The sequence below is a fragment of the Cryptomeria japonica genome, chromosome 1 (genome assembly GCF_030272615.1).
Source record: "Cryptomeria japonica chromosome 1, Sugi_1.0, whole genome shotgun sequence".
In the NCBI taxonomy this organism is placed as follows: domain Eukaryota; kingdom Viridiplantae; phylum Streptophyta; class Pinopsida; order Cupressales; family Cupressaceae; genus Cryptomeria; species Cryptomeria japonica.
This window is the reverse complement of record NC_081405.1, coordinates 544,272,524-544,298,671: the sequence shown is the minus strand read 5'-3', so window position 1 is coordinate 544,298,671 and position 26,148 is coordinate 544,272,524.

The window sequence follows — 26,148 nt, the reverse complement described above, 5'->3', positions numbered from 1 at the left end:
TTGGCACATTCGAATAGTCAGTCCTTCCAATTCCTTTCTTAGGTTGGAATTGGATTCATTCAACTTTTCTACTTCTTGAATCAGGGCTTCCATGTTTGCTTCATTAGAAGAACTATTTTCAGATAGCTCCATTAGTTTTTTAGCATGTTCTTTCCTTTTTGCCTAAGAGGCCTTATATTTGACCATAAGATCATCATAGGTTTGCTCAGACTGAGTGAGCCGATGAGTAAGTTCCCTCACAGTGTATTCCCCCATATCTCTTTCCAAGTGGTTAGACTTATAGAAAGGTTGGCTCTGATACCAATTGATGAATACTAAGAGGGGGGGGGGGGTGAATTAGTATGCCAAAAATCTCTGTACTTAAACACTTTACTAGTCTAGCAGTAAACCGGTAAAATGCAAACAAACCGGTTAGCACACATGCAAACCAAATAGAAAATAATGCATTCACCCACAGAAGCACAAACACCATAATACAAGAGGTTTTGGTGTGGAAACCCAAATGGGAAAAACCACGGTGAGATGAAACTCACAAGTAATTATCTGCACAATAGGAACCAGACCGGTTAAGGTCATACAATGTTCTTTACTGGAACAGATCCTGTTAGGAATCTCAGTCTCTGTTAGGAGATAAGTCCGAAGACTACCTTGCTAGAGGATTTTAGATTCACAGATGTGAACCACCTTGTTAGAGGATTTACAAAAGGCTTTTTGGGCCTACCTGGTTAAGGGCTTCAGACTTGTCAAAGATGTGAGTAATCAACAAGTGAGTGATCTAGCAAATAGCACAAATTGCTTGGTTAGATCCTTGATAGCTCGTTCCTAATGCATTCTAGCATTACTCTAGTCTTCAACACATTCACACTCTACTTTCTCTCACAGACCTGAACTTCTCTTCTATGTTCGCACTTACAAAAACTCTTCAACCACCTTAAACCCTAGCAACAACCTAAAACACTAGGCATGATGTCCTTATCAAGGAATTTGATTTCATGTCGATCCAATAGGATTACAATAAAATTTTCTAGTTTCAATGCATCTAGACATATTCTATAACATGACACAAAAAGCACCGCCAAAGTGTTAGCACCATCAAACAATCGGTGGATGGTAACTCATTATAAATTGCTGGTTGGTAACTCATCACAAAGTATTACCAGTTCAAACAAAATATCAGTTGCCGGTTTGACAAAATGAAGACTGGGAAATATGAGTTGTGCCACTTCGTTCCTTCATACCGCTTGAGATCCTCGAGCCGCTTGGGGTCTTCATACCGCTTCAGATCGGTAAACACTTTCTGCAAAACACCAATAGTCTAAAGACTATAATACATCATACCGGTTGGAACAAATATCAGTTGAGCTTTAACTCATACATACAAAAAGTGATCTCAAATCAAGTGTGTGTCCATCAATGACAATCTCAGCATCAATCATCAAAAATGCCAATAGATACTGCTTAGGAAATGTAATGTGCTATGGCGATTAACCTAAGACTAGGACAATGATCAATTTTAAGCCATGAGGGTTCCAACAAACCAGGATGTCACAAAAGTGACTGAAATATGTACAAACAAAAGCAATTATGCAAGAAAGCGGGAATGCCAATGTTAAGTTGATAGATGGAGCGCTTGAGTACAAGAGGCGCTTATTTACCAAGTTTTCACCTACTTGGCAGAGATTCATTTTTTTTTACCAAGGTGCTTGTTTACCAGGTTTTCACCAAGGCATTTTCTTTCTCTCTCTCTCTCTTTTTTTTTTTTCAGGACTTTTTCTGATTTTTAGGATTTCTTTAGGACATTTTATGATTTTTAGAATTTCTTTAGGACTTTTTCTAATATTTAGGATTTCTTCCAAGACATTTTCTGATTTTTAGGATTTCTTCAGGACTTTTTCTGATTTTTAGGATTTCTTCCAAGACATTTTTTGATTTTTAGGATTTTTTAATGTTTGCCCCTAGTGTCTAGCAAGGCAAAAGGGATTTTTAGTACATGAATGGATAAGCGAATGATGGTGGATGCTTTCAAGGACTATCTCACAACGTTAATCCAAGCACATGGTCCAGATATAGCAATGTAAAGAAAGGATTTTAGCGATGTAAAGCAAGGGTATAGCACTGTGAAGCAAGGATATAACGTAATGAAGCCATATGGTCCAAAGAAGTGGCCATGTCAAGAGGTTTGTGGAAAGCATGTTTTTGCATTTTGTCCATAGTGTTGATCAAGATCAAGGGATAGATTTGGATAGGAGGCAGATATGATAAGCAAGATCAAAAGGGAGTAATGAAGGACGTAAGTGAGCAATGGAGAGGAGGTAAAGGGTCTAGATCAAGTGTAATAGATAGGACACATGTAGCCTACAAAGATCCTTAACCTTGTCAAGATCAAAGGTGGAAAAGGGATATGAAAGTAGATAGAGTGGATGAGGGATAATGGAGGATGAAGGATAATGGAGGAAGAAGGATAACAGATGGATGTACATTAATAGAACTTGCCCCCAGTGTATAGTACAAAAGGATAATGGATTACGCATGACACCTATTTGCTAGGTTTTCATCATGGTACTTGCCCAAGGCACCACAAGAAGTGGTTTTCACACAAAGATAAATTTATTTCTTTTTACTTTTTTTCTGATTTTTGTTTTTTTTTAAAAACTTTTTCATCATTTTTTTTTCTTTTTTTTTGGAAGATAATGGAGGCATGACAGGAGATGGGAGAAGGAATCCAGTGTCTCGCTGCTTTGGATGGTACCCTTAGAATATGAGTTGCAATAGACCATGGCTATGAAGGTATGCTCAAAGATGTTGGCGGGATAATGAAATGAAACTAGGCCAAGGATTTATGCAAAGGATTGGATAAGAGGGATGGAAGGGTGAAAATAGGTGTTGGATAATGGATGGGATTTTGGAAGAATTGTGTATGGATAGATGAAAATGCTGGAAAGATCAACATTGGCACACGTCTTGAGGGATGGTGGACATATGGAGGAGAAGTGAATCTCAGATTTTGATATCTGGATTGAGGAAAGGTTATAGATTTTGGGGCATAAGAACCCAAAATGGATGAAGGAGGTGATGGAGGAATAGACTCGGAAGGTTTGGATGGAGGAACAACAATTTTGGATGCCAATTTTGATTTTTCTTTAGACTGTTGTGCTTCAAGCAGCTGCTTAGGGATACACATATTTATTTATTTTTCATGCTTTTGTAGTTCCTTAGAGCGCATTGATTGTACAAGTGCCTTAGGAACCCATATAAATTTTGAATTTTCTTCTTTATTTGTTGGCCTTTGTGGCGTTTTGTATTTTTCTTTTTCTTTTTGGATCATATTTTGCTTTGTTTTGACATGTTGATTAGATGGGACATGTTGATCCTTGAATACATGTGGATTACTTGACTTATGACTTTTATGCTTGGCATCTAAATTGCTTGGAGGGAGATGCGTGGGTAGATAGGAATGATATGGAGGTATTTTGGATGGATGGAAGGTACTCAAAGACGTGTGCCTTTGTTGATCCTGCATAAGGGATGGAGGGATATAGGGACCTAGAATGGATGGAAGTGATGATGGGGAAAGCGTGTATTTAGATTTAACTAGAGAAATGTAGGATTTATGAGGGATACCAACATCTTGAGAGTGAGCAATGTATCCATGATAATCAAGATTTTCTTTTATAGCAGGGGGTTCTAATATACCATGTTCATGAATATCTAACCCTTTTCTTTGATAATGCATGCTTTGAAAGATCTTTTTAACAAAGGGTTTCTTCTTACTTTTGATGCTAGAGGCAGGTCCATTTTGAGGTGGAGGTGGAATGTAGGGAATGATAGGATCACGAGAGGGATTTGTAGGCATGATGGATCCTTGAGGTGAAAATGGAGGATTATGATAAGGAGAGGAAGGGATACTTTGATCTTGACATGGAATAGGACCATTGGATAGAGTAGGAAGGGTGTTTGACTCTTCATTTTGAATAAGATCATTTGAAAAGGTGGAAGAGGAATTATGATCTTGCTTAGGAAGTGGATTAGGAATGGGATTTGGAAGGATTATTTTCTCTTGAGATGGAAGGGGGTCATCTTGGAAGAAATGGAAAGGTATAATGGGATCATCATGTGATTCTAGGGAAATAGGACATCTTTCAATCATTAGATGGGATTGAGGAGTTTTGGTGTCTTGATCTTGATTTATGATAGGACTTTTTTCTTCATTTTTTAGATTATCCTCTTGACATGAAGTCACTTCTAAGGAAGGGGTAGGATTGTGCATACGGGTAGGGTATTCTTGGAAGGTCTCCATATTTTGGCTTGATTGGGAAGCATTTTGAGTGAGACTCTTTGGAGTGGGTACATTTGGAATTGGAGTGCATGATGGCATAGGATCTGAGATTTTTAAATCTTTATAGGAACTTGTATTAGTATTGGGAATAACTTGGATTTCCATAGGAGATAGCCCTTGAAGGTAAACATGAGAAGTTTCATTGTTTGAAGGAGATGGTATGAATTCTTTATGAGAATTTTTAGGAGATGGAGGCATCATGGAAGGGATGGAGGCTACATATGGAGCCTTGCTAGACATAGGTTCACGATTTTGATCATGCTTAGAAATAGTTCCTTCTTTTTCTTTAGGTGAGTCATTAGGATCTTCAATTCCAATGACACCATCATCAAGGAGATCTTGAATCTTATGTTTTAATTCCATACACATTGAAGTCTTATGTTTGTTATGCCTATGATATACACAATAACTACTCAAAACTGCACATCCCCATGTGGTCTTTTTAGGCAATATGATAAGATTGTTCTTAATAAGCTCTTCCAAAGCTGACTCAATAGATTGCCCCAAAGGTGTAAATTGTCTATCTAGGGAATAGATGTCTTTTTGTCTTGGTGAAGGTGTCTCATGAGCTTGTTTGAGATTTGGCTTTTGATTGTCAATCATTTGTTGGTATTTTCTTGTCAAATCACATAATCGTTTTAGCACTTCTTGAAGTTTCTCACACTTGATATCATACATTTGTTTTTCAAATGGAGTCATTGATTTATTTTGTTGGATTTCCATGTCATATATTTCTTCCTTTATATCTTGAAGCATTTGAGCATAGGCAGCCATGGGAATTGGAGCTAAGGTATCCATGAGATTCTTACTTTTGTCAAAAAAATTAGAAGAGCTTTTGGTTTGAACAGGCATTTTTAACCGACAGGGCCGAGAGCGAGATGTGTTGCAGAAGTCAAGATCAAATTATAGTTAGTAGTTCGTTTAACGTAGTGATTGAGAGAAGTAACTAAGATCTAGTCTGGTTTGAGGAATGATCTATCCTGTGTAAGATGTTATCTAAGTTAACTTAGGTTTGATAAGATGTTTGTTTGAACTAGCTTAAAGATGATTGACAAAATCGTGCAACACAATGGCAGAGGTACACTATCAAGGTTGTTTATGCTCAAGAGGATGATAACCAGTTTTAGGCTCGCTGTAGACTATTTTGGACAGGTTTGACTGTTCTGGACTGGCAAAATCAGAGACTCATACGACTGTATTTCTGAGACTGTATGATAGTATAATAGGTTTAGGACGACAATAGTTCTGTTTCATACGAGTTGCTGCCTAGTACCGTATGACAAATGGGTAGATCCCGAACGACAAATGATTCTGAGCAATTATGTTTCGTACGACATAGGATTTAGCTTTAAATGACAAACTGTTGGGTTTCGTACGATAGAGGATTGAGCTTAGGATGACAAATTAGAAGACTCGTATGACACAGAATATGGTGCAGGATGACAAATTACTAGGCTCGTACGACTGTTCACAGAACAAAGACAAAAATTCTGAGTTTTTTCAATGGCTGATTATGACAACTGAGTATGACCAATTCTGAGATGGACTGATTTTTGACCAGGATAGACTAGTTTGTGACACGGACAGAGTTTTGATCACTGCGTTTGTTAATTTGTTTTCTCTAGTTTTAGTATTCCATTTTTAGTTTGAGGCATGAAAACACAAAAAACACACAGTATGAGTAGTAACTCCAATCACAACATGCAAACCCTATGGAAGTTGTCTTAGAGAAGAAAACCTTTGCTTGCTAACTTAGGTACACACCCAATAGCTAATCAGAATACGACCACTAAGTCTCACGCAATGGATTCTCAACGCTGTATTAGTCGACTCCAAATGCTAATGGGGGCACAATATGGCAAGTGTCTTGGGAGAGTTACTATCTCTCTTGCACAAAGATTATCAACCTTTTGGAGGCGAACCAGGTAGCTTCTATCTTATAGTTCTTAGTCAGGAATTCCATTTGAAATTACCCCTTGAAGTCATGCAAGCATGATTGAGGCCTATAGCCCAACAAGGTACCAAAACATGTTGTAGTCATGTAAACGTGATTGAGACCGCGAGGCCCTACAAAATGCTCGATATGAGAGATCTCAAAGAGAAAACTCAAATAATCCCATCCTCTGAGACTTTAATCACCAGAGGCCTATTTATTATAGTGAGTTGGAATGCTCAGGTCCAGCTATACTCACTTGGGTCGTTCTCATAGGGTGATTACTTTTTCCCACTGTGACAGGCCTACTAAAGGTACACAAATCTCAAAATTTAGAAAAAAGCTTCGAGGGTCTAGATTTCTGATTGTTTGTAAAAGATAAGAGCATGCTCTCCCACCTCCCAGATTTTTCTGAAAACACAAAAGACAGATTTATTCATTAACCAGATAGCAAGTTAGGTGCCTAAAAAAAATGAATTTAAAGAATACACAATTTTTGGTCGATTTTCTCTTTAGGCAACCTGCAAAAACAACGCATCAGTAGTCATGTTGTTTTTATTCTTTGGCAGGTGTATGTTTGATTGATAAATTCTTTGACAAGCGCTCTACAAGAAACTGGTTAGGCTGTGAAAATATTAGGCAGACAAAAGATAATTCAGGGTTAGCGTTAGTATCATCAAAATTTAATTCAAGAAAAACCCTAAAAAGTAATTTGTTTTTCACCAAATCCTAATCTAACTCCTTCAACCTGCAAGAAATTGTTAGAAACCTACAAGAAGAAAAAGTTAGTGAAATCTTGGTTACAAATTTTTCACTCCTGATGCTGAAATGCCCTGAAATTTGACTAGTCTGAAATTTGGAGGATCCTCCAAAAACTAGATTTTGCATTATAACTCTTGGAGGTCCGAAACCCCTCTCAAACATCCTGACAATATATATGGAATATAACTTAAAGTATAAGAGAGAGAAGATAAGAGAAGAGAAGAGGAAAAATCCTAAACAAAAACTCTCTATTTTTCATACAACAAAACAGTAACTCGTACGAGTATTCTCACCTAACCATACGACAATTCTCACCAAACCGAATGAGTAAAAATAGAAAAAAAAATGACAAATCAGTTACTCGTACGATAGAGGATTTCTTCTTGCACGATAGAGGATTTATGCTTGTACAATAGAGGATTTCATTTCGTATGACACATGTAGTTTGTTGTTTCAACCTGTGAGAAATGTCGTACGAGATTATGCAGAGGCTGTACGACCAAAAATCCGAAAAGTAAAAAAAAACCTGAAAAATAACAAAAATAAAAAGTTAGTCTTGGAGGCCAAAAAAAAGTAGTCTTCGGCCCCACGGTGGGCGCCAGAGATGTGTGTGTGAAAAGTGAACCTGTATCTGTAAGCACAACACTTCAATTAAGTCATTACATGTATGGTTAGATAGATATAAGCATGAATAATAAAACCATAACAAACCAACCCATTGCCTTCTAAAAGATGCGAGTATAAGATTGTTCTCAGATTATAAGTAATACCAATGACTAGACAACATCAAGACGAAGGATTTTAATCTATATGAGCATGATATTAGCTAGATGGAGGCAAGATTAATCTAACATGATTTTTGCAATATTAAGCTAAATGATTTAATCAATATGAAATAATTAATATGCAATATTCTCAATGAACCTAGAGCAAAATCAACATAATAACAATAAATTCTCTAGTCTCCTTTGAATGAGAGATGAGCCTAAATTTATAGAAAATTCAGAAAGATACCAATGACTAAGATCAATGATGATGAGCGGTCAAGATTTTCCAAGAGGAAGCACAATCCAAGTGAATTGATGTGATTGGATGCTTTTATCAGTTTTAAAGAAAATTGAACTAAAAATAAGATTAAATCAGAAAAAAAAACTGATTTATTCTCTATTTCATTCAATTTTGAGATTTAATTGTTTTAATTGCTTTCTTTGAGATTATCCATCAATTTTTAATTTGTTTTTCAAGATTATTTCCAATTGATTTCTTTTCTCAATTTTTAATTCTTTCTTGGTCAATTAGTTCCTTTTTTGATTTATTTCCATTTTTGAAGATTTGTGCTCAATTGATTTATTTAATTAAAATTAATTCCTCTTTTTGATGATTTAATGGCAAATTGATTTATTTAATTAAATATGCTAGGATATTCAATTAAAATAAATAAGATAATTGTTTAAAATGATTCACTTGGAATGATTTAATTAATTAAATAAATATTTAATTAATATTGAGTGATTAATTTTGCCGTGTGACATTTGATGATTAAAGAATTAATTGTGTGCTCAAGATTTGATTTAATTGCTTTTGGTTAGGACCTTGGTGATGTTGTCGAGATTAGGGGCTCATGGTTTAGATGACCATTTTTAGGGTATTACATGTAGTACTTAAAAAAAAATGCACATGCATACATATACATGCATATGCATCCATATGTATGTATAAGTACTCACAAATATATATTTACATACATGCATGCATATCCATACATATAAACACACACACACACACACATGTACATACATGTGTGTACATATATACATGAATGTGCATATATATATACATGTATATTTATGCACATGCATATCCATCCATATGTACATATAGCCACAAACATATTTACACAAATGCATGTATATTCATATGAGCATAGGCATATAGAGATGTGTATATGCAACTATATGCATACAAAATTTCAGATGTGTATGAGTATATGCAACTATATGCATGCAGAATTTGTTGTTATATATAAATCATATCAACCAATCTATTTGCTCTATGGTAGCATTTATTATTCATCTATCCTACAACATATAACTAAAGGTTGTGCACACACACACACATAGAGATATATGTGTGTGAGTGTGTGTGTGTGTGTGTGTGCATACATATGCATGCATATTTACACACATGCATATCCATCCATATGTATGAACATGCATATGTACATATACCCACAAACACATTTACAAAGATGCATGTATATGCATATGAGCATAGGCATATAGAGATATGTATAGGCATATAGAGATTTGTTGTTATATGTAAATCACATCGACCAATCTATTTGTTCTATGGCAGCATTTATTATTCATCTATCCTACAACATACAATTGATCTATATTTAATTAGAAGAATCAAACTTATACATTGAAAAAAGTAAGAACAAAATTTAACTAGAAGAATTAAACTTATACATGGAAAAAAATAAGAACAAACTATGAACTTATACATGGAAAAAATAAGAACAAAATATGAATTCAAAAATAGAAAAAAAATTTATGGCTCATTGCCTTAGTGAGGTGTAAATTAACCCCACCTGAAATTAGTATTGAGTTTGTCCTCCTTTTATGCATCTTTGGTTCATTTCATCTACACATACAAAAAAACACTCAAACACCAAACAAACAAAAATTAGAAGAAATAATCATTTTCATAAATTTGGATGTGGACTTCCATACTATCATATTGTGGAGAAAACAACATTCCTTGAAAGATTTGGTGTGGATACACACCTTTAAAAACACAACTAATAATTACCAAAAATGTCCTTGGTACACGCTTTTCATTTGATTGAGCTCAACTAAAGCTTGGACATGCCTTCAAAATAGCTAGGAAGTTAGTATACAAGTATTACAAAGTATCAAAACAACTAGGTTGTAATTATCAGAACAAAGTATTACACCTAATCTTGAACCCAACAAATTACACAGCTTCCAATTATCCACAACGCAATCCTTAAATCTGATATTATCCATTCCCAGATATAGTAAACCATGTGTGAAGACTTATAAAATTATAAGCTATATAAGGGCCAATATCTTTCTATGATGAATTGACTGACTCAACAAATATTAACATTCAATCTATATAAGATACCCAGAAGCTTCTACAATCTCCAACTCCAACTATCTGTGATTTTCAGAATATTAACATGGTAATCACTTGGCATTTCAATTTTAATAGAATACGTTGATAGTTTGAATACAAATCTGCCCATTCCTCAACAAGAGGTAGTTTGCATGTATTATAAGCACAATTCTTCATAATAAGGTTATATGAGAAGGGCACAACCATACATTCATCAATTTTAGTAGCAGATCTGATTTCACAGTATAACAGAGAAAATCCCAAGGCTTCAACAGGAAGGGATGCCCTTCAAGGAGTAGATGAGAAAGCGCTTGCAAAATATATTATATTGTAGCTGCTACGACATTCTCCATTACTGAAAAAGGTGAAGTAAAATATTTTTGTGGTCGATTTGTCCCATCCAATGGAAAAACAGAGCATATTTACTAATGTTCTCTAATTTTAGGGATAATGATAAAACAAAATTGAAAGACAAAAATACATTGCAATTTCATACACTTGAGCTTTGGAAACATGGGCGTACCTTCTGAAGGAAGTGTTGCTGGCTTCTGAAGGAAACATTTTTGTCTGGGCAGAGAGAAAAAATATTTATGCAAGAAAGATTATATTAAGGTCATTAAATGACTACATTAAAACACCAAACATTCATATAAGCAAATCTAAAATAATCTCAAATATTAAATAATATTTGATAGCCAATATAAATCTTATCCCGTTCACTAAAAATAATCGTACATGCAAACCCTTCAAACCCTCTTACTTCAAAACAATCGTCCAAAAAGAATCAAACCTATAAGCCTAAAGGCAAACCCTTCAAAGCCTATACTGTTGAATAAAATACAAAGATCTTAACCAACTTGGAGTGAGGAAGCGACTAGGAAAGGCATAATCGATTTCTTCAATGCAGCGACGAGCATGATCCACGACCTCCTCTACTCATGCCCTGCTCTCTATAACCCATCACATGATAAGCTCTCAACATCAATTTCCCTTTATAAACAAAGGCCATGTCTGAAAGACGAGTCCAGGTGGGAAGTCGATCGAGCAAACCCTAACTAGTGTCAAACAAAATGTTCGTGTATGATAAGATAATACAGACATCTATGATAGGGTTAGAAATGGGGAAAGACCAATGTTGAAGTGTCCAACAATTGGTGCACAACATATTATTTTAGGATATAAAATAAATAATTTTACGGTTGTCATTGGAAATTTTAGGTTGTAGAGATAACTATTTTAAAATTAATTATCAATAAATTAAGTTCTTGCATGTATATAATATAAAAGAGATTGAACAATTTTTAAAAACTAGTAAAAAATATAGAATACTACTAAAACAAGTTTAGGCGTGATTATGTTTTAATATAAGTTATTTTTTATATAAAAATATGTTATTTTATGAACAAAAATTGTGTAAGAGTTTTCAATTGTTACTTCTTTTCAGTTGAATATGAAGATAAGATACAACAATAACAAGTGTTCCTAAAAGAAAATAAGATGACTTTATTGATCAATAAGTTAAGCTTTGAAGAAAAATATGGACATAATTTTATAACAAATGATATTTTAGTGTTCAAATATTGGATTTTTTTAGATTAAGTTTTGGTCGAATCTTTAAAAAGCCATTTTTGGGACACTTTGCAGTAGATGTGTTATTTTTTCAAGTTGTGTGATGAGTCATGCCTTCAAACCTTAGTTGTAGGTAGTTAAATACCCATTTTACATATCTAAAAACAATGAAGGTCTTACAATATTCCATGTGATGGCTACATGTTGATGAAGTTATCCCTAACGACTACTGGTCCCTCTCCCCTAATGGCCTTGTTCTTTCTAAAGTAGACAAAGGCAATATCGTAGTCATCATGAACAAGTGTGATTATGTCTTGAAGATGCTTGACGTTCTCCCCGATAGGAGCAACTACAAAATGTTAGATTACAACCTCATTTTTCAATCTTATTAAGAATGTAAAAATTGTCATATTGTATTCATCCTTTGGTGAGGCTACCAAAAAGAAGTTACTTTCGTCTAAGGAAGTAACCCCTCACATATATATGGTGCTCCTAAAATCCACAAGACTAGTATTCCTTTTTGTTCAATTGTTGATACCATTGATTCACCCACTTACAAGTTGTCAATACTATTGCTTCACCCACTTATAAGCTTGTAGCTCATTTAGCTAAACTTATCCTCTCCTTCACCAGTAATTCTCATTACCACATCAAAAATTCAACTCATTTTATTGATTTCATCAAGGATAAAAATCTTGAGGAGGGTGACCTTTTAGTCAACTTTGATGTTGTCTCTCTTTTTACCAAGGTCCCTATCATTGACTCCATTGAGTTTATCAAACATATGTCTAACTTTGAGATTGGTTCTCTAATGGAGTTGTGCCTTTATTCTACCTTTTTACCTTCCAAGGTGTGGTCTATGGACAACTGGATGGGGTTGCCATGGGATCACCTCTTTCACCTATTGTAGCCAACATCTACATGGACTATTTTGAAGAAGTTTCTCTTCACTCCTTCCCCCTTAAACCAAAGTGGTGGAAGAATTATGTTGATGCCACCAATATTTGTTGGCCCCATGGTCTTAAGAACCTGGAAGGCTTCCACTCGCACCTTAACAACATATTTCCTTGCATATCTTTTACTAAAGAGTTGGAAAAGGATAACCAAATTCCCTTCCTTGATATTTTTCTTATCAAAAAACTTGATGGTTCCTTAGCTCACTATGTCTTTTGTAAAGAAACCCACACCAGTCTCTATCTTTACTCTTCCTCTCACCACCACCTTGCTTAGAAAGTTGGTATCCTCAAAAATCTTTCCTCTAGAGCCTTTATGATTTGCGATGATGAGAACATAAACCAAGAGATTTCTCACTTGACGCGAGTTTTTAAATTAAATGGTTACAAAAGTAAACACATTAGTAGGGTATTCAAGAAAGCCAAATCTTGATCCAATCATGATGTTACTTCGTCATCCCTTCCCTTTGTCACCCTTTCATATGTTGAAGGTCTCTCTAATAAGATTTCCAAAATCCTCCTCAAAAAGGGTCTTCGTTGTTCCTTTAAGCCCATGTATACCCTTAGGAACTGCATTCCTTCCCCTAAAGACCCTCTTGACCATTTCCTTATCTCAGGAGTTTACAAAATTGTTTGCTTATGTGGCCTCCACTACATTGGTGAAATAGGTTGTTCAATAGGTACTAGAATTAAAGAACACGATGTTTACTTAAGACATGAACATGCCTTTAAGTCTACCCCACAGAGCAATTTACCAGGACTAAGCACTGATGAATACTAAGAGGGGGGGGGGGGGTGAATTAGTATACCAAACAATACTGTAATCAATCTTTTAAATAGTTTAGCAGATAACCGGTGCAACGGATTCACTAATAAACCAATTAAGATAAGTGCAAACCAAATAGCAAACAAAACATTCACCCACAAAAGCACAATCACTAGAACAAAAGATATTTGACGTGGAAACCCAAATGGGAAAAACCACGGTGAGCAGAAAATCACAAGTAACCATCTACAGAGTAGTAACCAGACCGGTTAAGGTCATACAATGTTCTTCACCAGAATAGATCTTGTTAGGAATCTAGATCTCCATTAGGAGATAAGTCCTGTTAAAGACTACCTTGTTAAAGGATTTTAGATCCATAGTTGTGAACCACCTTGTTAGAGGATTTATAAAGGCTTTGTTGGGCCTACCCGGTTAAGGGTTTCAAACTTGTCAAAGATATTAGTAATCAACAAGTGAATGATCTAGATACTAGCACAGTATGCTTAATTAGATCCTTGACAGCTCATTGTTAATGCATTTTAGCATTACTTTAGTCTTCAATATCTGCACACTCTATCTCTTCTCATAGACCTAATCTTCTCTTCAAATATCGCACATAACCTTTTCTATTCTATATCTCATACATGCAAACCCTAGACATGATGTCCTTATAAAGGAATCTAATTTCATGTCGGTCCAATAGAATTAGACTACAAGTTCCTAGGTACAGTGCATCTAGACACATTTGGTAACATGACACAAACACACCGCTAAAGTGTCGGTGGATGATAACTCATCACACATTACAATAATACCAGTTAGTAACTAATCATAGATATATACCAGTTAATACAATATACTGATTACTGGTTGTCAAAAATGAAGACTGGAATATCGTAGTGTGCCGATCAAAAGTTAACTACCGTTTGGGTCCTTCGTACCACTTGAGATCCTTGAACCTCTTGGTGTCTTCATACCGCTTGGGATCTTTAGTCAATCTGTGACCGGTAAACCATCTTCTGCAAAATATCGATAGTCTAAAGACTATACATTCAATAATACACAATACCGGTTGGAACAATTATCGGTTGAGCATAACTCATACATCAAGAAAGTGTGTGTCCATCAATGACAATCAAAACATCATCAAAATGCCAACAATCTCCCCCTTTGGCATTGATGGCAACACTTAGGAAAATTTTGACATCTAAGTGTTTTTACAACAATAACACAAAAGATGCTACAATCAAAATTACTCCCCCTAAGCATATACACTACCCCCTTTGCAAAAATTACAAGTAAGTGCATAAACATTCACCAAAATTTTAATGTACACTACTCCCCCTTTGCCAACAATGACAAAGTAATGTAAACTATCCTTTTTATAAAATAACACATAGTAGATGTTCATGACAATAAGGAATGAAATTTCTCAAAAATAGATTTAAAGTTTTGCACAAAAGTTTTCATGTCCAATGTCCATGACTCAAGTAATGAGGTAGCAACTTCACTTTTAGTCTTCATCTAGAATGCCGGTTCTTCCATTGCATCAATGGTACTCAGCTCTTGAGTTACCGTGATGGCTTCCAAGTTGAGAAGACATCTCTGAAGAACCTGCAGTTTTGGCAATAGGAGTAGTTGAAGCTCCTGCAAATCTTGAGTCCGGTTGTTGATCTCTAAGTCCATATTGGCAGTCTAACGCTAAAAATGATGAACAGTTTGACCATAGGCAGTGAATAAATCATAGGACATCTTGAAGTTGTTGATATATTCCTATAACTCCGATTGAAGTTGAGCTTTCTGTTTGAGCACATCTTCACAAAATAGATGGGGTTGGCAGATTTTACTCATAAGTATTTTACCCTCACCCATAGGAACACTGATATCATCTTGTTGCTTCAACAGTTGTGTCCTGAGTTCATTCATTTGCTTGACTAAGGAAATATTGAGTGCCTTTTCATGGTTATTTCTTGCAGTTGCTTGAGCAACATCTTCCAAGCATTGTGTCCTCTACTACGGTACAAAGAAGTTTGAGCTTGGATAGAGAGTAGTCGGTATTGGGGAGGTTAGTACCAGGAATTAGACTAGTAAGGGTGTCAACTGCAATTTGTATGACATCCTATTCTTTCTTCTTCCGCAATTCTTCCAGTCTCTCTTGTGCAAGTTTGATGCCTCGAAGTAGCTCAGATTCATCTGCTAATTGATTCAGACATGCAAGAGTTAGATCAATAGGATTGGTGGAATCAACCTGCTTGGTTTGATCACCAGTTGCCTTAGGAGTCGGCCCTCCTTCTTTGGTCTTGATCTCCGCTTGTTTTCTCTTCTCTGCTTCCTTCTCCTCTTCCACTCTTTTCTTTTCTTCTTCTTTCTTCTTTTCTAACTCTTTCTTTTTCTCCTTTTCTTGTTTCTTCTCCATTTCTTCCTTCTTCTTATCCTCTTCCTGCTTTTTCTTCTCTTCCTCCTTCTTCCTTTCGTCTTCCTTCCTCTTGTTTTCTTCTTTCTTCTTCTCTTCTTCTTTTCTTTTATCTTCTTCTCTCTTCTTCTCTTCTTCTTTTCTCTTATCTTCTTCTCTCTGCTTCTCTTCTTCTTTTCTCTTATCTTCTTCTTGCTTTGCTTTTTCCTCTTGTTCTTTCCCAGGTTTCTCTTTATCAGGAGTGACATCCTCATTATCTAATGTATCAACATCAATAGGGTCAATTTGTTATGTCACTCTTTCACCTTGACTGTCAAATACCTCATCCGATTTGTCTAAGGATAGGTCAGGTGCTTGGTCAGCCTACGTAGCGGCTTCAGATACTCGGTGCATATTGATAGAAACTTTAACATGTATGTGTGTATTCTTTTCTACTTCAGAAGTTTTACCTTCTAGTAACTTGAGTCGCCTCCTTCTCATAAAGAAGATGCCTTTGTTCTTATCCATAATTTCAAATAACTCAGAATTTGAAGCATTAGGAAAGTCCTGTGCAAAATTTTTCTCCCTAATCTCTTGTTCTCTCTCAATGGCAATGCGCCATTCATTATCCAAAGAATTATAAAAAGAATTTGGAGTAACAAATTTAATCCCAGAAGGCGACTGATCATTAACACAGATATTTAATGACCTCCTGTTCTACCTCCTCTTTCTCACTATCATTAAAGTCATCAAAATATTCCTTTAAGTCATCAAGCACTTTCCTCCTAATATTCTTTATTGTCCTCTGACAATGTGTCATTGGTTTATAAGAAGAAATATCTATATTTGCCGGTGCAGAAGTTGCTGGTACATTACCGGTAGACTTCAGCTTTTTGCTTGATCACCTTGTCTTCTTTGTTTGAATCTCCGGTTCAGTGTCCTTTGACTCCAATGAGTGATTCTTAGATTTCCACTTCCTCTCAAATACTTTTGCCGGAATAATCTCAGGTTTCTTTTTGGCTGGTGACTGCTTGGTCACTTTCAGACTAGCAGAAGTAACTGGTGCAAATACCAATGGCACTGCTTTGCCCTTTTTCTGCTTCGGTTCCTCAATCGGTGTGACCCTCTTTAAGTAGGTACCGGTTCTTTTCTTCTTTGCATCCAGTGGTGAGGCAAGTAGGGTAGAGGCATACCCGACCAATATGTCATTCACCACTTCATACCCCATAGGGCCAACTACTTCCTTTCTAGGTTCCACCGCTTCCATTATGCAGTCATCTATCCTTATTGTGAAGCAGATGTCATCTTCATACTTCTTCACAATATCACCATATATCCTCATTCTTTGGCTCATCTTTCATTTGAATTCATCAAAATACTTATTTAGAACCTCAGGATATGTAGTTCCCACTACTTGTAGACTCTCCTTAATCTGTTTGGAAACTGGTGGGTCAGTAGACCATTGAACATCACCGACTCCAAGGAAATAACCATGAAAATAGAAGAATAGACCGACTAGAAGTTGGTCAAACTTGAACCTCAGAGATTTATCTTGTTTGATAGGTTTCAGATTCACCAACAATTGCTTTTGTAAGTAGGTACATAGGTCATATTTAGTATCTTCCTTGATCATCTTGTAAGTAGCATTCACCGCAACAATAGGGACAAAATTCATTCTGCTGGCATAAAATATCCTGTAACCAATCACCATGTAGGCGTATTTTACCAGATCATCAAAAATGGTGTTGACGGTCATTGCCCATTGGTCACTCACAGAACCGGTGAGCTGTGTCATTTTAGTTTTGGTGACCTTCCATAGAACTGGTACTTCTCCAGCATTGTAGAATCTGATGACGACATGAATCACTTCTGGTGTGATGTCATGGGTCCACTCAAGATACATCTTGTCACCATGCACTCTGCTTAGGATAATGCGAATATGTTCTTCTATAAATTCTTCCAGAAAGTATACTGCATTGTGTAGTTTCAACTTCTCGAGGATTCTATACTCTGGTTTGATCTTCTTGTCATCTCCACAGAAGAAACTTAGCTAGGAGTGAATTACTAGGGATCCTAGGTCTTCCAACTTACAGTCTATATACCCTAAAATATCTCCCTCGACAATGACTCCGGCAGGAATTTGAGATAGGGCATTGTATCTCATTTTCTTTTGAAGAAACTTAGGTGTATCTTCAGATGCACTAGAACTAGAATGCGATGCAGAATCCATAACCAAATGATAAGAAATAACTTTCAAAAAATACCTTCACAATCTGAAATTTAGGTTTTCCAATATTGCGCACAATACACCTCTTCGGTTGCTAGTTCACAGCTTAGTGTTCTTCATTGATTTCTTGAAGATGATTGCAAGATTTTGCACACGATTTATCCAAATGCCAAACAAATCGCTCTAGTTGCTCTGCTCTTGAAAAATCTTCTTTTGAAAACAGATAAGTGAAAATGACGACGAAAACCCTTTTAAACAAACTCTTACCTACCATAATAAATGCATCACCATTAGGGCACAAACCCTAATTTTGCCTTTTACCGCTTCAAATCTTTTGTCGATTGACATGTAACATATACTGGTAAAGGTCTTTACTGATATAAATCGGGGGTTCAAAATATTTCACCAATATGTTCCCCCAAAGCTTTTTTGAAGCTCAGTTTGCCGGTTCAGAGACTTCCACACTAGGTGTAGAAATAGGTTCATCCCGTGACTCTTCTTCTGATTTCTTTTTCCAAGTTTTATTCATTTCCACCTGAATGGTTTCAACATAAATCTTCCCTTCTGGAGTGATCGGTATATCACCCGATAGGTTCTTTCTTAGTTTGCAAGTTCTGGAAGTGTGTCCCGGTTTGTTGCAATGATAGCATACCATTCCAGGTGTTCTCCATGGTCCATTATTCATACTTCCATTCTTCCTTTTGCATGTTGCAACAGTGTGCCCAGTACCATGAAAGATCAAACAAGTTGCTCTCCAGCTAGTAGCCGCTTGATAACCACCTGACCGATGGTCATAGGTATTGTACCGGTTGGGATTCTGGTTCACAAAAGGTTCTGGGAAGACTCCTTGAGTCCTTGGAGGATATCTCCCAATGTTGTGTAAAACCGACCTGCATTCAAATGCTCTATGCCCAAACTTGTTGCATGCATAACAATTTACATTGAATCTATTGGATCTAGGCATATTGTTTTGAAAATAAGGAAAATTGTTGTAGGCCTTGCTTCTACACACATTAGCAGTATGTCCTTCTTTGAGACAATTAAAGAAAACAAGTTTAAATTTTTGCTTACCTTTTCCTTTGGATGTCAGTTTCTTCTTTGATGCTTCAACATTTTTTCCAAAGGTCTCACCTTCCTCATACCCAGAGAAACCAAGTCCAGTGGTATTCTTTACTGGCTTTTCTGATTCTAGCTTTTGCTTTAGCTTAGCAGTACTCTGATTGAATTTGGCAATTATTTCCTTTGACTCAATAAGTTCCTTGGAAATAGCAGTATTGGATTCCATCAAGGTTGCATTCTTAGAAATGGCCATGTTTAGTTCACCTTGCATTTCTTCTTTTTCCACTTTACTCTCTTGGAGATGAGCGGTAAGGGTACTGATTTCTTGCTTCAGCTTGGAAATCTCATGATCTTTGTCTTTTACCAAATCTTCAGCTTTTTTTCTGTTCTCAAGCTCCTGACATATTCTGATAGTCAGTCCTTCCAAATCCCTTCATAGGTAGTCTTTAGATTCATTCAGTTTTTCAACTTCTTCAACTAGGGCATCCATGTCTGCTTCATCAGAAGAGCTATTTTCAGTACAAGTTCCATTAGTTTTTCAGCATGCTCTCTTCTTTTGGCCAAAGAGGCTTTATACTTGACTTTGAGTTCACCATAGGCTCTCTTAGTCTGAGTGAGACGATGAGTAAGTTCCCTCATACTGTATTCCCCCATATCTCCTTCCAAGTGGTTAGACTTATAGAAAGGTTTGCTCTGATACCAATTGATGAATACTAAGAGGGGGGGGGGGTGAATTAGTATACCAAAAAATACTATAATCAATCTTTTAAATAGTTTAGCAGATAACCAGTGCAACAAATTCACTAATAAACTGGTTAAGATAAGTGCAAACCAAATAGAAAACAAAGCATTCACCCACAAAAGCACAATCACCATAACATAAGATATTTGACGTGGAAACCCAAATGGGAAAAACCACGATGAGCAGAAACTCACAAGTAACTATCTACAGAATAGTAACCAGACCAATTAAGGTCATACAATGTTCTTCACTAGAACAGATCCTGTTAGGAATCTAGATCTTCGTTAGGAGATAAGTCTTGTTAAAGACCACCTTGTTAAAGGATTTCAGATCCACAGTTGTGAACCACCTTGTTAGAGGATTTACAAAGGCTTTGTTGGGCCTACCCAGTTAAGGGTTTTAGACTTGTCAAAGATATTAGTAATCAACAAGTGAATGATCTATATGCTAGCACAGTATGCTTAATTAGATCCTTGACAACTCATTGTTAATGCATTTCAACATTACTTTAGTCTTCAATATCTGCACACTTTATCTCTTCACACATACCTAATCTTCTCTTCAAATATCGCACATAACCTTTTCTATTCTATATCTCATACATGCAAGCCCTAGACATGATGTCCTTATAAAGGAATCTGATTTCATGTCCGTCCAATGGAGTTAGACTACAAGTTCCTAGGTACAGTGCATCTAGACACATTTGGTAACACGAGACAAACACACCGCCAAAGTGTCGGTGGATGATAACTCATCACACATTACAATAATACCGGTTGGTAACTCATCACAGATATATACCAGTTAATACAATATACCGATTACCGATTGTCAAAAATGAAGACTGGAATTTATTCCGATCAAAAGTTAACTACCGCTTGGGTCCTTCATACTGCTTGAGATCCTCGAACCACTTGGGGTCTTTATACCACTTGGGATCTTCAGTCAATTTGTGGACGATAAACCATCTTCTGCAAAATACCGATAGTCTAAAGACTATACTTTCAATAATACACAATACCGATTGGAACAATTACCGGTTGAGCATAACTCATACATCAAGAAAGTGTGTGTCCATTAATGACAATCAAAACATCATCAAAATGCCAACAAGCACCATATCCCCTTAGACAACACCAAATCCTTGTTAAGGAAAATAATTTCTTCAAAAGAAGGTTCAAGGAGGCAAGCCATTGAGATCTTCAACCACCCAACCAACCTCAACCATGACAGTGGTTGGAATTCGAGCCACATTGTGGTTTCCCATTTTAAACCACCTCAAATCCAATATCCCCTAGCCTTTCTAAACCTACCCTTTCCTTCTCTTTTTTCCTTTCTTCTAACCCTTCTATTTATTTTTATTTGATTTTTCTTTTCAATTTCCCTCCTTTTGTAGTTTTATTTGTTCTTTCCCCCTTTGTCAACTGAATTTTCTTTTATTCCTTTGTCTTATATAGCTTACTTATTTGTTAACCTTATTTTTAATTCTTTTAAATTTTAATTTCATTTTGTTTACGTGTTATATTTCTTAGTGTGTTGTTTTTTTTTTTCGTTTTTGTTATTTTCATTTATCTCTTTATTTCTTTATTTGTTCATTCTTTTATACCTTATATTTTAGTTCTTTAATACATTTTATTTTTTCACCATTAAGTTTATTTATAACTTGTCATATCCTATTTGGTTTTTTATGTTCTTTTTACCCTATTTTTTATTTTTTGCCTTCTCTATGTTGGTATTCTTCTTCTCCTCCTTTTTTTTTGGTATGTGTGTGTTCTCTTTAAGTATTATTATCTGTCATTTTATTTTTAAAATTATTATTTGGTTGGAGTTCTTTTATTTAATTATTTATCTTATTTTGTTCTCTTGTTTTTTTCTTTTTAACTTTTTTTCATTTTTTACTCATTTTTCTCCTTTACCCTCCTTTCACCCCCCTCCACCACCTTGTTCTAGAACCTTCTCCCTCTATCTTTTAGTCTTCTTGATCTGCTACTACTCTCATAATTCTACTCTCTTACTTTTCATCATGATGATGGATCGTGTGATGTGATGTGAAACGTTGATAAGGAAAATCTACACACAATTGAATCCAAAAATTACTAATAACATTTTCCTCATTTTTGCTTCTTTATTATTAATAATTGGATTTTACTATTAGTTTTTGTAATTTAGTTTTTTGCTTTATTATTATTTGGGATTTAATTAGTTTTTAAAATAATTAGTTTTTTGTTATTAGTTTCCAATTTATAGCTTTTATTATTAATAATTAGATTTCATTATAAGCTTTTTAATTTTATTTTTCTCTTTCAATTAAAAAGTGAATTTATATGGTTTTTATTTTTTAAATTAAGTTGAGAGATACACTACACTACAAAAATGACATAGGTTTTTTTTTTGTATTATAGAACTAGTACCATCTAGTTGTCTACTACATGGACTTTGCCATTAAACATGTTCTCTTTTATGTTAGTTATTTGTCCTTATCTTATTCCAAAAACTCTCATTTTCTTGAAACTTTCTAAAGCATTATCAATGATCCCTATAGTGTTATCATATTATCGCATTTCATGAGATGAAACTGGCTAAAACTTTGAACCAACTCTTTCAATTTAGTTTATTTTTATATTTGGAAGTATGAATTATTTAGTAGGATTTAATATATAATTCAAATGGATAGGAGTTAATGTGATCACCAAAGACAAAAATTATAAAAAAACTAGCAACACTTAACATCTTGCTTGTCTTCTTTAGTTCCTATTGCACTCTCAAGCTCATTATACTCCTATGCTAACAACTCAAAATTAACCTATTTACAAACCCTAAGAAAGCATATCCTTACCCTAGCTACAAAATTACTACCATGGGCACTCTTATTCCGATCTTTGTTGCAGATAAGCCATGACCCAACTACTCCAAATTTCACAATAAAGCAATGCTAAGTAACCTAGAAGGAGCTTATTAAGTGTGTCTGTTGATGAAATCTGGACAAAAGACGTTAGGAAGTATATACACTCACATTTGGAGGAAACCAACCACATTGTCTTTGAGGAGTTGAGACAAAAATGACTGAATAAGGGCACCAATTAGTATAAAAAAAAACAAATCCTAATAGGTGAGAAGAAGTTGGACGTGTTCAAAGACTTTTTGGACTTCACCAAAGAGAAAGAATGGGTTTGGTTGGTGCTTAGTAGATTGCACAATGAATTTCTCTACTTGGATGAAACCTACTAGATCACAAAGGAATTCATTCAAGTTGTCACCAGATTAGCGATAAAAGGGGCTATCCCATCAAAGAAGAGAATGAAGAACATGGAGTTAGGAAATCTCATTGGGGCAAATTTTGATGGTCAAAGCCTCGCAAATAAAGGCATGCTTTATGCAACAAAATAACCACATATAAGGTATAGTTTACAAACCACAAAGGCTCTACCACAAAAGTAGCTATACATACAACATTCCAAATGATTATAAAAGGGAAATACTTCAACTTGTGTGAGGTCTTGAAGACATAATAGGGGAGAAGACCCAATAGAACTGTGCACCCTAATTTCACGCTTCTCAAAATCCTATGCAGAAATTTCAAATCACTCTGAATTTTTTACAACAACTTACTTGGCAAGTCCCCTGCTTATAACTAAGTTTTCAAGGCCACATCATCAAATATGATGCCACGTCAGCATGTTTTCCAAGGTGTCCAAACAACCCCCCAAAAAGTAAGACCAATAGGTGTGCAAAAGGGCACCAATACTTGTGCAGCTGATGTGGCATCACATGACTGGTTACTTTTCACAACAAATGGTATATTTCATTCAATTATTAGTACTTATCATACAAATATTGGTGCAAATTTGTACAAAAGTTGGACATTAAATCATCAAGCATGGGGGTATTAAATCAACAACTTCTATCACAAGAATTAGAACACACTCAACTACTAGGTCATTTCCCCTAATTAGAGAATGCCACCCCAAGCTAAACAAAATGGTTACCTATTATGGTATGGCAACCTGCTCATATGCCTTGCATTCTATTTCATGAAGGAGATAATTCCTTGATACACCAAAAGGAAGTGGATGAAGGACAAACCGATGGTAGAACATGTTATATTTAAAGATTTAACGTATTTTCAAAGAACAACTTCTACATGATGTGTTGCTTTGTTTGATTTGTAATATATAGAGAGATATTAGGAGATCATCAAAATTCAATTATTAATAAAGGATGGGAGATGGAGGGGGAATTGGTGTTAGAGTGTCTCCCCATGTGGCTACTTAGTTTATTTTGACTAACTTAGTATGACTATTTATATTTTTTGCTTATTTTTAAGTAGTCATCTTAATTTTCTATTAATAGTATTAATAATAATTTATGCAACTAAATTTTTTTTTAAAAATGGAGTGAATATACAAAAAGAGGGAAAGAAATTTGTGGAGCCACATGATATATTTGCCAATATGGTATATTTGGAATCTCTTTCTATTAAATTGGAGATCATACTTTGTAGGCTTGCATATTTGAGCAGGTGAAAATAGAGTAGGGCTAAAAATTGCTCCACCAGCTTAGGAATATTATCTTCGGTTGTCAATCATCTCAGTTTAGATTGTCATTAAAAATATATTTGGAGGGAAGATGTTTTTTTTACTTGTTTTTATCTCTTATACACTAGACACAAAATACAAGACTAGCAATAGACAAGGGTATTGTATTCATGAGACCACTAGCTTCCTTCAATTTCTGAGCTTAAACTTTTAAGTTAAACTGCACTACAAAATTCATGGGATTAACAACTCCAACTCTAATATTTATGAAGCCCCCTCCATAGGACCCTTGTCTTATTTGCAATTCCTAAACAATAGGTGCTTCACTAAAATATTGAAAGATTCTAAATTATCTTTTTCTCAGAATTTTAAATTTGCATCTGAATGCTCCAATTGCTTAAATTTAAGTAGAAAGTGCACTTAAGTAGTTGCATGAGGGCATGGAGTTAGAAAAAAAAACTCATAACTAAATTAGGATTGTGTGCGTATTAAAAAAGATCTTTTAGAATTTTTTTATCTATTTGTTTAATTTGATTGTTCAGTGAGTTGTCAAGTTAATTAACTATTTTATAAAAAAAAATTGAATTACTTAAGTTGTGTTCTCTATTTTCCTATATATCTCTATTTTTTAATACTCATATTGAATGCCACAAAATATTTCCCAAATCTCCCCCTTCTTTATTTCCTCTACCATCTTCCACATGACTATAAAGTTTCTCTCACTTAAGCTTTGATGGGGAGTCCATCACTTGTTCCTCACATTAAAATGTAGGCAGAGAGAACAATGGCAATAAGGTCCTCATTCTCACTTCAGATCCACCATTAAACACCTAACAGGTTAGAGACAAGATAAAATTTGAACTAAGAACATTTTGGGTTCACTAAACAAATATTTGTAACTAAAAATATTTTGACTTCACCAAACTTTGGCCAGAATTGTAAGGATAAAAGCACAATGTTGTGTCACCCTTTTATAAAGGAAGTGGCCAACACAACTAAAATTGTTTAACTTCAGCCGCATAAAAATGACATTTCTAAATTGAATTTCAAAATGATGTAAATTGATCAAATGCAGAAATATGAAAGAAATTTATGTTTGTTATTTTTAAAATTAAACAAAAAATCATATATTTTTTATATATTCAAAGACAAATTTGAAATTCTCATACGAGAATATGAGTACGAGGAAAAGATTATGAGAATATTCTTTTAGGGTTAGGGTAAATTTTGTTAGCCAACTTTGTATGTTGCCCTAGGTAAAATTGCTTGTTATAAGCAGCTAGAATGTATAAGGCATTCTAATGGAGTTGTACTGATTTACTGGATAATAAGAAAAGATTGGATGACTGTTTCTCTAGTGGATGTAGCCCATCTTGGGTGAACCAAGTTAAATCTCTCTGTTATTTGTGTTGTGAATGATTCTTCATCTTTGTGTGATTAAATCTGTATATTATTGTTAATTTGTATTTTCTCTAGATCTGCCTAAACCCTAATAGTCCTAAGGGGTCACATGGTGTCCTGAGCAGTCATATGGTTTTCTAACACATGTGTGGGCCCTTAGGACCCCATATGACCCCTTAGGACACCATATGACCCCTTAGGACCATATGAAGTCCATATGGTATCTGAAGGGGTTCTAACACATGCATGGCTCCTTAGGACCCCATATGACCCCTACTAACACCATGTGACCCCTCGAGACACCATATGACCCCTTAGGACAATATGAT